This window comes from Oncorhynchus mykiss, chromosome 12, assembly GCF_013265735.2.
Source record: "Oncorhynchus mykiss isolate Arlee chromosome 12, USDA_OmykA_1.1, whole genome shotgun sequence".
Classification (NCBI taxonomy): domain Eukaryota; kingdom Metazoa; phylum Chordata; class Actinopteri; order Salmoniformes; family Salmonidae; genus Oncorhynchus; species Oncorhynchus mykiss.
The window spans coordinates 44,044,583-44,057,932 of record NC_048576.1 but is presented as its reverse complement, the minus strand read 5'-3'; the positions used below and the strand labels follow the sequence as shown (position 1 = coordinate 44,057,932).

General features: G+C 39.9%; 1 protein-coding gene across 3 annotated transcripts in view; it reads right to left on the bottom strand.

The window, feature by feature from the left end:
* Positions 1-13,350, bottom strand: part of LOC110537644 (galactosylgalactosylxylosylprotein 3-beta-glucuronosyltransferase 1) — a 50,425-nt gene that overhangs the window by 16,080 nt on the left and 20,995 nt on the right. For all 3 annotated transcript variants that reach the window (XM_021623839.2, XM_021623844.2, XM_021623845.2), the window contains exon 2: positions 12,350-12,741. The gene's annotated coding sequence lies outside the window, so the exon portion shown is untranslated. The remainder of the gene's footprint in view (positions 1-12,349; positions 12,742-13,350) is intronic.

Below are 13,350 nucleotides of genomic sequence, written 5' to 3'. Positions count from 1 at the left end.
TTTGTGATTTCCTTAAGGGCATGGTGATGATAGTTTGTAGAGTGATTACCTTTACGGTCCATTGAGGTACTTAACACTCTATTATAGTCTCCTACCATAATGATTTGATAATTTGTTGCCTGTAAATTCAATAAAATGGTATAAATGTTTTCAAAGAATTATGGATCATCCTGATTTGGACCATATAGATTAATGAGCCAAATCTCTTTATCGTCCACTTTCATATTAAAAAAGATCCACATTCCTTGTGAATCAATCCTGACTATTTACATATTCAGATCAACATTTTTGTTAATTAATATCATCACACCTTTTGAGTTCCTTTGTCCATGACAGAAAATTATTTCACCACCCCATTCCTTTTTCCACACAACTTCATATAAGGATGTAGAGTGAGTTTCCTGTGAACAGTGTTATATTCCTTTTTTTTTAGCCATGTAAAGACTAATATTTTTTTTAATAATCTGCTAAACCGTTACAATTAAAACAGGCTACACTTATTTCACCCCGTACCATAACTAGATGCTATTCTCAGTCTAAATTGACCATGACTAGTGCTGGTAAAGTTACTGTCATCAGAAGTATTATGATGGTCAAAATTAGAGCTTTCAAATGTCTGATATTTATAATTCAAGAAATAGGTTCTAGCAATATTTGTTTTATTCCCTTGCCTGTTTTCCTGTGAGCCAATGCCACAGATGTTAGAAATTATTAAATTATTATTAGGTGTGTAGTAAATCTGAGTAGGTTGACGTGTATGATATTGGATGTGATTTAGTGAGTGTATATGATATCTGCATAAGAGTAAGACTATGATATGTGATGTCCAAATAAATAATAACTCAACCAATTTGCATGGTTGAGTATCTATGTGTGTAACATGTAGTGCGTATAGCCTTAATATTCATGATGATAATTGTAATCCATATCGTATCACCATCATAGTTGCATCATAATTACCTTTAACATCATTGAAAAACACATCCCAGCATTTCCATAGGAATTGATGTTTCACATGATCATGAAAGTCACCTTGCAGTACTCTAGAGAAGGCTTCACTACAGTACAAATGTATTCCGTACAATATGTTATCATTCCCCAATGCCCCTATTCTGATATCTCCCCCATGCTTGTTGTAAACATATATAAACTTGTAGACAAATACATTAAAAAAATAGATAAACAAACATATTAAATTATAAAACAGTTCGACAATAGAGAGAGAGAAGAGAGAAGAGAGAGAGAGGAGAGCGAGATCAGGTGTGTGTGTGTATGTATAAGTCTGTATGTGTAAGCGAGCATGTAATTGAGTACGTGTGTGTTCATATCCACTTCATAGTGTTCAGATATTTTTACAGTTCCCATACTTTCTTTTTTTCGTAACCTGAAGTCCCTGTAGAATTTAGTACAGCCATGGTGTTATGGAGCTGTCTCGGAATAGCTGTCCATCTATAAAGAGGTTGTCCACAATGAGAAAGGCATGCTTACCCTTCTCCCTTTGTTGCCTTTGTACCAGATACAGTCTTTCACGACGTTCGTTTATCTCCCTTGGAAATTGATCATTTAGACTGAATTTGGTCCCTTTAAGTTCCCTTCCCCTGCCTTTGATCCTTTAATTGGTAGTGTTCAAATTTTGTGATGATCAGTCAGGGACCCTTGGTCTTGTCGCTCCGAGCTCCAAGTCTGTGTACTCGGTGGAAAGCCACCTTGTTTACAGTCTCTTTATGAAGTTTTAAGGCGGATTGCATGAGTTCTCTGATTGCACCCTCTGGATAATTGGATGTGTCTTCCTGGAAAAAAATGGATTTTCACACATACTGCGACTTTGTATGTCTAGTAGCAACTCGTTCATCACCCTGTTTTCCCTGAGTAGACAATCTATGTTGGAATCGTGGATTTTTACCTTGGCTGCGAGTGCCTTGTTTTCTCCTTGGAGTGTGAGAATTTCACTCTGGCTAAACTCCAAACTCCCCATCAGCCCTGCTACCTCTTCACACAACTTTTCCAGTGTTGAATGGATTCCAGCCAGAGCACTAGCCTCTACTTCAACGGTAAGTAAATCGTCCGTGTCTGTGGACTAATTTGTTTTCTATTTTTGTTGGGTTAAAGTTATTAAGTGAGGTCGTCGGATATTTCCATGATCGAGTATGTTGCTCTTCCTTAGTGTAAAGCTGTTGGTACTCGTCAATTTCCATCAGGATCTCCTTAGTATCCAGGTTGGCTTTTTACTGCAACCAGTTGTTTTCCGAAAAGACAACAATGAGTCTTTCCCACGACTAGCACTCGTGGAATCCACGCCAAAAAATGGAACACAAACTTGCAGTCCCAGCCATCGTGTAATCCTTTGCAACAAAACCAATAAACAACAAACCGAGACTTAGCGTTTGTTGTTTTTCTAGTGTACTGTGATCCTGTGGCTACCGTTTCTCAGTAAAGTATTTATGTTTATCCTGAACCACAAATGTAAAAAATTTAAACCACTTGGAGCTGATTTTCTGGTGTTTTTACTGTCTTATGTCCAACAATACTGAACAAAAATAAACATGCAACAATTTCAAAGATTTGAGTTACAGTTCAAATAAGGAAATCAGTCAAATAAAATAAATAAGGCCCTAATCTATGGATAACACATGACTGGGAATACAGATATGCATCATTTGGTCACAGATACAGTACCTTAAAAAAAAGGTAGGTATGTGGATCACAAAACTAGTCAGTATCAGGTGCGACAACCATTTGCCTCATGCAGCGCGACACATGTCCTTCGCAAAGAGTTGATCAGGCTGATGTTTGTGACCTGTTGAATGTTGTCCCACTCCTCTTCAATCGCTGTGGGAAGATTCTGGATATTGCTGTGAACTGGAACACGCTGTCGTACACGTCAATCCAGAGGATCCCAAACATGCTCAATGGATAACATGTCTGGCAAGTAAGCAGGCCATGTAAGAACTGGGATATTTTCAGCTTCCAGAAATTGTGTACAGATCCTTGCGACATGGGGCTGTGCATTATCATCCTGAAACATGAGGTGAAGGCGGCGAATGAATGGCATGATAAAGGGCCTCAGGATCAATTTAAATTGCAATTGATAAAATGCAATTGTGTTCATTGTCCGTAGCTCATGCCTGCCAATACCATAACCCCACCGCCACCCTGGGGCACTGTGTTCACAATGTTGACATCAGCAAACCACTTGCCCACACGATGCCATACATGCTGTCTGCCATCTGCCTGGTACAGTTGAAACTGGATTCATCCGTGAAGGGCATACTTCTCCAGCTTGCCAGTGGCCATTGAAGGTGAGCATTTGCCCACTGAAGTTGGTTACAACGCCAAACTGCTGTCAGGTTCAAGACCCTGGTGAGGATGATGAGCATGCAGATGAGCTTCCCTGAGATGGATTCTGACAGTTGTGCAGAAATACTTAGGTTGTGCAAACACACAATTTTATGAGCTGTCCAGGTGGCTTGTCTCAAACCATCCCGCAGGTGCAGAAGCCAGATGTGGATGTCCTGGGTAGGCGTGGTAAGACTAGGTCTGCAGTTGTGAGGCCGGTTGGACGTACTGCCAAATTCTCTAAAACGACATTGGAAGCAGCCTACGGTAGAGAAATTAACATTCAAACATTCTCTGGCAACAACTCTGGTGGACTTTTCTGCAGTCAGCATGCCAATTGCACACTCCCTCAACTTGAGACATCTGTGGCATTGTGTTGTGTGACAAAGCTGCACATTTTAGAGTGGCCTTTTAGTGTCCCCAGCACAAGGTGCACCTGTGTAATTACCATGCTGTTTAAATCAGCTTCTTGGTATGCCACACCGTCAGGTGGATGGATTGTCTTGGCAAAGGAGAAATGCTCACTAACAGGGATGTACACACATTTGTACAAAAAAATTGAGAGATATGCTTTTGTGCATTTAAGGTCATGAAAGATGGGACCAACACTTCACATGCTGCGTTCACATTTTTGTTCAGTATGTATACAGACTGAGTATACCAAACATGTGGAACTCCTTCCCAATATTGAGTTGCACCCCACCTCTCAGAACATCCTCAATTCGTCGGGGCATGGACTCTACAAGGTGTCGAAAGCATTCCACAGTGATGCTGGCCCATGTTGACTCCAATGCTTCCCACAGTTGTATCAATTTGTCTGCATATCCTTTGGGTGGTGGACCATTCTTGATACACATGGAAAACTGTTAAGTGTGAAAAACCCAGCAGCATTGCAGTTCTTGACACAAACCGGTGCGCCTGGCCCGGCACCTACTACAGTACCATACCCTGTTCAAAGGCACTTCAATTTTTTTGTCTTGCCCATTCACCCTCTGAATGGCACACATACACAATCCATGTCTCAATTGTCTCAAGGCTAAAAAAAATCCTTCTTTAACCAGTCTCCTCCCCTTCATCTACAGATTGAAGTGGATTTAACAGGTGACATCATAAAGGGATCATAGCTTTCACCTGGATTCACCTGGTCAGTCTATGTCATGGAAATAGTTCCTAATGTTTTGTGCACCCAGTGTATGGTACACGCACATGCATGCATGCACGCACGCACTCAAACACATGCCCCTGATTTTATCATTCAGACACATTTCCAAAGCTAGCCACTGGTCATAATAAGGGTATTATTAAAAATAAGGATCTGTAAAGAAACACTTATTGAATGTCTTGAGCTTACCAGCAGACCAGCAGAGAGCCATCCCTGTGTAGATACATGAAATGTTTATATGCATGATGTGAACTCAGCTTGTTCTACATGCAAAGCTTTTCTGAGGAGCAGAAGAATACCAAAGCACATCACACAATACAAATCCTCTCTCTGGGGAGATTGTGATGAATGAGAACCCCCCCCCCAAGAAAAAACATATTTGATTTATCTGACAATAAACCAACTTAACCCAGAGGTATTTAAATTCATTTTTTGCTGTTACTCCGTTGTTACTCTTACTGTATTGATATTTATAAATGCTCACTGCCCCTTCTGTGCACTCTTTTCAGCTCTGTGGCACCTAGATATAGTAAATGTGCAGTCTGAATCTGGTTGATATGTACTACAGATATTGCAATCAGACCACTCCATGATCTTCGGGCAAATCCATTAAAACTTTTTCAAATGCTTGGCAGCTCCAGGACTTGGCAGCTCTGGAGTTTGTCCTCTGACTGCCATTGATTTGAGAGACTGGCAGCGAGTCTCACTGCGAGCTCCATGGTGACAGAGACATCACAAAGAGCCTCACACTCACGCACTCATACACTATGAAGGAGCTGGACAGGGACCAAACCATTAACCACACTGGAGGAAGCAGGGATCCTTACTAATGGGCCCCACTGGGGTTGGCCTTGTTACATGTGGAAATGTCCCCAATTACTGTAACCAGGCCAGCCATAAACTCTGGTTGGATAGAGTGGTTCAGTCGGCGAAACGTTTGCAGGTCTTTTAATCAAATACTGAGAATGCACAAATACAGACCGGAGACTCATAAATCAGACACAATGTGCCATTAATTTATCGAGACCTAGAAAAGCAACACAAAAGACTATTCTTCTGTGGTGCTGCTTTATCTTCATGTAATCAATATGATTCACTCACATATAATAACTATTGATCCTTGAGAATGTACTTGATTAGTCTTTACATCTGGTCAAGGCCAAAGTCAAGATATCCACATGGTGAATGTTCTATACGGTGAACACATTGACTGGGTAGTTGATAGAGGACTGCTTTTCTCTTGTGAGACCTGAGAAGGTTTCTGTTCTGTATGTTATTCACACCAACCATGCTATACATATGATATAAAACTGAACAGGTTTATCTTGATAGAACCATTAGCATGTGTCCATCCTCATCACTAAACTTCCTGATTAAATAACTTATCTATGAAAACCTGACTATGCAATAAAGATTTGAGCGTTGCTTTACCAGCAACTGGACCCCTGAAATCCAATTAAATCACACAAATTGATTATTTACCTTCAGAGCCATATCCCCACCACCTCTCCAAATGATGCCTAGATACATCAAATAAGATGGGATTTTCAAGGTGGCCACTTATCAAGGTGGCCATATTGCCGCTGCTGTGAACGGTGGTAATAGTATGAATGAACTATATAGTCAATTTGATGACTGGTTGGAGTATACAGTAGGACACATGGCAGAAGAATACATTAAACATGACTAAACTCATTAACACATCGTCACTGGAGGCATTCACTACAATCTTGAGGTCATGTTTATTATACAATATGGGTGGAATGTAGACAGAGGAACCACAAAATGTCATCTTGCTTATACATGTATCCTAATCATGAATGCACTGATGTTTTACAGCTTAATGTCATCACACTGAGCAATCTCTAGTCTAGACTATTTGTTTGACTAGTCAATTTACACACAGCACTGACACACACTAACCCCACCAGAAATGCCACTAGAGGTCTTTTCACAGTCCCCAGGTCCAGAACAAATTCATGGAATACCGAGCCACGAGTGCATGGAACTGCCTTCCATCTTATATAGCGCAAGTGAACAGCTAACCTGGTTTATAAAAAACAAATAAAGTAACACCTCATGGAACAATGCTTCTCCCCCATGTGACCTACTTGTTGTGTGTATGTACGGACATGTACACTATATATACAAACGTATGTGGACACACCTTCAAATGAGTGAATTTGGCTATTTCAGCCACACCCGTTGCTGACAGGTATACAAAATTGAACACACAGCCATGAAATCTTCAAAGACAAACATTGGCAGCAGAATGGCTTTACTGAAGACCTCTGACTTTCAACGTGGCACCTTTCTAACAAGTCAGTTTGCACAGAGCTCTGACCTCAACCGACTGCGTGCCTGGCCTAATCGCCCAACATCAGTGCTGGATCTCACTAATGCTCTTGCGGCTGAATGGAAGCAAGTCTCCACAGCAAGGGACAGAAGAGCTTATAATCACCCATGTTTTTTTTTTAGATATTTACCTACATCCTTGTGCTAAGATGCTGTGGCAACTCAACACATGGCAGAGCACACCTTTCATATTAGCATGCTGAGTATTGCTATACAACACACTATTACTGGTGGCAATTAAATAACCAATACACTATCAGATTTGGATCTCTTGGAATTGTATTTTTTCCCAGTATGACAAATTTCCTTAAAACAAATAGTTCTGCACTTTGCAACATTGTTTTTTTTAACGAGTCAGTCTAGGTAAATTATTTAATCAGTCTAGGTAAATCATTTGATCTAATGGCGAAGAGTAACCAAATACCCAATAGAATGTTCCATTGTTGTTTGATAGTCATTTTCTATAGAGAGCTTGCGGTCGCAGTTGTAAATGAGAACTTGTTCTCAACTAGCCTACCTGGTTAAATAAAAAATCAGCTAGCAAAATGCACCAGGCGCCATGTTGGAAGACCAAAGTCAGCCTGTTGGAAGTTATCCAATCATCCACATGGCTGGCTGCCTTTTGCTACCACTGGAAACTTCGGAAGATTGCACATAATTTCGTTTTTTAAGGACCCAGAAAACAGAGGAATTGGGAGAACCTATTCAAGAAAGTAAATGTTTTGAAAATGATCAAAAATGATTATTAGCTAGCTAGCTTTCTACAGAAATGTAGTGTGCAGGCTAACTCATGAGCTGCTATGTAATGTTCACTAGTTAGATAACTTTATATAATGTATAGCTAGCTAAATGAATTAAATATCACCAGCTTGCTAAGAAGCTGGTTAGCTTCTTGATGTATTTATCGTTGTAACTCTAAATGCATTTGTAGCTAGGTAGCTAACTAACAGCCATGGAAGAGGGTGAAAGGATTAGCTAGCAGTTCCAGCTGTCAGAGAAGGGAGACAAGGCTACTCTGTATAGGGCAGGTAACTGTGGGAGGACATTATGAAACTGAAGACAGAGCTATATAACTAGCAACATAATATTCAGTACTGTCTTATTTGAGTATAATTATATGTTAGCACATTTGGTGAACAAAAATACAGTTTAAAAGTCACACAAAAATGTATAAACCTATTAAAACTGGAGCAGGCCAACCCTGCTGGGTGTGCATGCTTCTGTTCCAGCCCAGCATGAACACACCCGATTCAATGTATCAAACCTTATTAGTTAATAATCAAGTGTACTATTTCCGGGCTGGAACATAAGCCTGTTCCCCCATAGATCAGGGATCAAGGTATGGTATAGACTTCTTTTGGTTCACCTAAAATTATGCTTAAGTAAAAAACAGCCTACATGTTACTAAAATGTCTATCCTTTAGATACGAGTTAGTGCCTCGACACAATCCTGTCTCAGCGCTCTACAGGCAATTCCTTCGACCTCATGGCTTTGATCTGACATACACTGTCAACCTTATATAGACAGGTGCGTGTCTTTCCAAATCATGTCCAATCAATTGAATTTACCACAGGTGGACTCCAATCAAGTTGTAGAAACAACTCAACGATGATGAATGGAAACAGGATGCACCTGACCTAATTTTGATTCCCATAGCAAAGGGTACTTACGTAAATAAGGTATTTATTATATCTATATTTTTTATAAATTTGCCAAAATGTCTAAAAACCTGTTTTTGCTTTGTCATTATGAGGTATTGTGTGTAGATTGATGAGATTGAAAAAATATTTGTAGATTGAAAAAATATTTCATACATTTTAGAATAAGGCTGTAACATAACAAAATGTTAAAAAGTCAAGGGTTCTGAATACTTCCTGAATGCATTGTACCTGATTCAACTCAGAGGGCCTGATGATTAGTTGATAAGTTGAATCAGGTGTGTTTGTCCAGGACTAGAATAAAATATACTGTTGGAGGTACGCGAGGACTGGTGTTGGGAACCACTGGCCTACAGTGTGATGGCATTAGCGTTATGGGCATTTGCAATGCAGCCCTTGCCATTGTGCATCTGAAGCAGAGAAGCTTAACTCACACATGGTTTACATATTATTCAGCTATATGTTCTCAATTTAAAAATGATACCAGTTGACAATGTATATGAGGCTAATCATTATACTGGATTTTGTACATGCCTTGTGCTGACATTAAATTGTTTAGTTTAAATCCAACCGTTGTAATCTAGGTGGTGAAATGTCTGGAAGGAGATGATGGGAGAGAGAACAATACTTTTAATTTCACCCATACAAAAATGTAGTGTTTTATTAAAGTACATAATCTTTACAATGTCATGAACAATAGTCTTTAACACTTTTCAAAATACATTTTATACATTTGTATGATTTAAGGGGGCACTTCTGTCTTGACGACAAGGTGAAGGTGCTCTCTACTCAAATGGCACAACAGAATCATTCAGCTATTCCAAAGTACAACATACGACAACCATCTCGTATAACTGAGGGATTTCTCCTTTCACAGCTGGGAAAGGACGAAGTAGAAGCAGAAACTGACGCTGCTGCAGCATTGCTCATCTTTACAGTGGGAATCCAGTCGACATGGGTGTCTTGATAGAGGTCAGCTGGTGAACCTACAGTACATAAAACAAATGAGAAGCACTCCTGATGTTAGAATATGACTTCTTCAGGTCACCTATACCATCAGGGGACTTTTTTTTATTTTTTTATTTTATTTCACCGTTATTTAACCAGGTAGGCTAGTTGAGAACAAGTTCTCATTTGCAACTGCGACCTGGCCAAGATAAAGCATAGCAGTGTGAACAGACAACACAGAGTTACACATGGAGTAAACAATTAACAAGTCAATAACACAGTAGAAAAAAAAGGGGGAGTCTATATACAATGTGTGCAAAAGGCATGAGGAGGTAGGCGAATAATTACAATTTTGCAGATTAACACTGGAGTGATAAATGATCAGATGGTCATGTACAGGTAGAGATATTGGTGTGCAAAAGAGCAGAAAGTGTATGACTTAAGTGTATGATTGTGTTTAATTCATTCAGGTGTTTTAGTTTCATATAAAGATTACATCAATTGTTGGGCTGGAGCAACCAATAGTCAACAAGGCAGGTTGTCCTATGTCCAGTTTAATTGTTTTAAAAAAAAATGTGTTTATTATATGATATTTTTAATTTTTTTAAATTCAATTTGCATCTCCCCTTTTTATGGTCATGGCCAGAATGGATCCAGCTTTTGTCAAATTCATGTAATATTTTACATTCCGTAGCAGATTAGGAGAATTTATGCAGCATGTTAGGAAAAGGGTTAGGGTTTACTAAAATGTATTTTTTTTAAACTTTTGACCTTAATTTGACAAAAGCTGGTTCCCTTTTAGCCAGGACCCCTTTTCGGCCAAGATTACATGGTTGCATTCAAAACAAGGTCATTTTTATTGATCTGTTGTCAGTGTCAGTAGAGTAGGCCTAGGCTACTATCGTACAAAAAAATATTCTGCTAATGTCTCCAGTCCATATAAAGTGTAGTAGAATTGCATGAAATGTTTATTAAAGGCTACATTTCTCCTGTGCAAATGAAAGAAACATCTCTGATATAGCCCATAAGCCTGTGCCACTATGCGCTTATTAATAGCCTAAATTATTACTATCCAGTCTACTCATCACATTAGGAATATTACGCTTACATTCCTCTGCAAATGTGTGTCATGCATGCTCCCGCCATTCCCCCCTAGCGCTGGAGGAGGCCAGGCTCCCCATCATTGCGCACTCCTGCCATCATCATTACGCACCCCTGCCTTCCCCCCGTCACGCGCATCAGCAATTATTGGACTCACCTGGACTCAATCACCTCTATATTACCTTCCCTATATCTGTCTGGTTCCCCGCTCTGTTCCCTGCTTCTGCATTAATGTTCATATGTCCTTGTATACCCGTGTGCTGATGCTGTTTCTGTCCTGTTACCTGTCTGTTCCTATTAAATGTTTGACTCCCTGTACCTGCTTCTCTTCCGCGGCATCAGTCTTTACAATGTGATGATAGAGGCATGCAATCCATTGTTATAAAGGTGTATTTTTATGGTGAAAAAATACCTTCCCCAAAACTTGAAAATCACGCGACACATACTAATATCTAGACTACAAGCTATCTAGCTAGCTAATTTTGGCAAATGTACTGTATACAGTGTTAACATCTGATTAACATAACAGCTAAACTAAACTCGAAATTGATCAGACTTGACTTACCAGTAATGAAATAATCGTAGCAGACCCTGTACTGACAGCTGTCTGGGTTCAGGTCTTGACAGGCAAAAAGGTTTCTTAACTTTTCTGACAGTTCTTGAGTCTTATCTCATTGTTATCACCAATGGTCAGTGGCGATTTTAGCATGTAAATCTTGGTGGGGCAAAAAAAAGAAAAAGTGGGATGCATGCCAGCAAAGCCACTACACAACACAATACTAAACAATACATTAATTGCACTATAATGGTGACAAACGGTGCCCACAAACTGTTAGGGCCTATATAAAGCTGTCCCAACAGCAGAGTCCCAACAGCAATCCCAACACCTTACCACTGCTACACCTGGTTATCAGCGGAGCCTAGTCTGGCAGCGAAACAGTTAATTCAGCCTCATTTACTGCCATTTAAAAAACTTAGCTGATATGGCTGACTTTCTTACACAAATGTGGTTTCTACTGACAATTGAGATGCACAAACTATGGCATAAGAGGACGACAAGGGGATAAGAGGCAATCCATAATTTCGATTAAGACATTGATGAGCAAGCGACGATGGACGTAGTCAATATAACCATTTGTTCAGCACTTTTGAAATGTACAGCGACAGAATTCAGAACATGGGCCGTTCTTACAGTCCTTCGCGTACACCAAGCCACAACCGTAGGATAAATAAAAGGGGCGTATAAGCAGACAATGAAAGCTCTGACATTTGATGATTACATTTCTCTAAAACAGGTTATAGGTTACATGTGCACCACCAAGTTAGAACAGTAAGTGAAATTAAGAAGTGAAAATAGACAAAATTATTAGGGTGAGGCACATTGAACACCATTTCGCGTGTCAAAAAAGATTCACGTCAAATAACACCATTTGACATGTTAAATCAGCTTTTAATTTGACACTTCAAATAACACAATTCTATTATAGAATGTTGTGTGTGCTCAATTTGCACGTGCAAGCCAAGCGTCACCACTACTACAGTAGCACTGTCAAAGCTGTACAAAAAAAGTCTGCAGACAAGCACACACACCGGCCACGAACAATGTGTTTACAATACAGTGTTAGTGAAAATAGACCAAATTATTAGGGTGAGGCACATGGGCTACTAACAGCTTACTACACAACATACATACATTGTATTACTTTCTTAGCTACAATATACATGTATCCCTTGCATATTACATCATTTATGCAGCAGCATAAAGTTACAAGACATTTTTGGACTCACCTTGTGCTGTGCTCACTTAAACAGGAAGGTGGCACGGTGGTCCTTTGTGGGCAAATTTTGTCATCAAACTTTGTCATCAAAGTCTGGCATTCTCTGTATTTAAGGTGGAATCTCTGGGGAAAAAAACACACAGCCACTCCACTGAATAGCAGGCTAGTGGTTGCTTTGAAATGCTTGCTGTTAGCCACTGATTCCTTCCAAACCTCTCATTGTTGAATTTGCGATTTCCAACTTGTTGGAAGGGACCCATAAAGTCAGCTTCCTCCTCTTTCCCCAGTGAACTACACAAAGTGATTTGCCCCACTGAGGAGCTATGAGTCTGAACAGGCTGATCTGGGTAGCGCGAGGTATCCAATCCACGGGAAGCAGGGTCGTGTCCTCAGTGCCAGTCCCTGTGGAGACAGAAGAGGTCATCCTTCTGGAAGAATGCTGCTTCTCATTGCAAAAACAAAGGCTGGGATTGTTGAAAGCTGACAGAAAGGGTGGGGTTGGGGAGGGGGCACATGGTGGGACAATGGGATAAATCCTATAAAAATGTAACAGCCCTCCGAATGGGATTTTTGCTTAGGGATGAGGTATTATATAACTGTGATGCATAAGTGATACATAACATGCAGGTAATTTATCTGCCTTACAATCAACAGTCACATGGGCAGTCAGACAGACAGTCATGCCATTTCTTTTCATTCGCTTTCATTTTCTGACGAGACTTGACCTTATTTAAGGGCCACATTCTGAGTGGACATCCTTAAGCCCCTGAATTGCCACCTATTTGACATGGTAAAAATAAACCTCTAATATAAGAAGTTGCCCAGATTGTAAAAAAAAAATGGCTATATGAGAGTATATATAGTGAGACATTTCTATATTGGATTGAGGAACATGTTGATAGTGAATGTCAAACAGGAAATTAGCTAAATAATTTTGGCAGGGGGATTAGAATGCAGTTGTTTCTCTGAGGAGTGCATGCAGCAGGTGTTTTGGAAGAGGAGGAAGTGTCT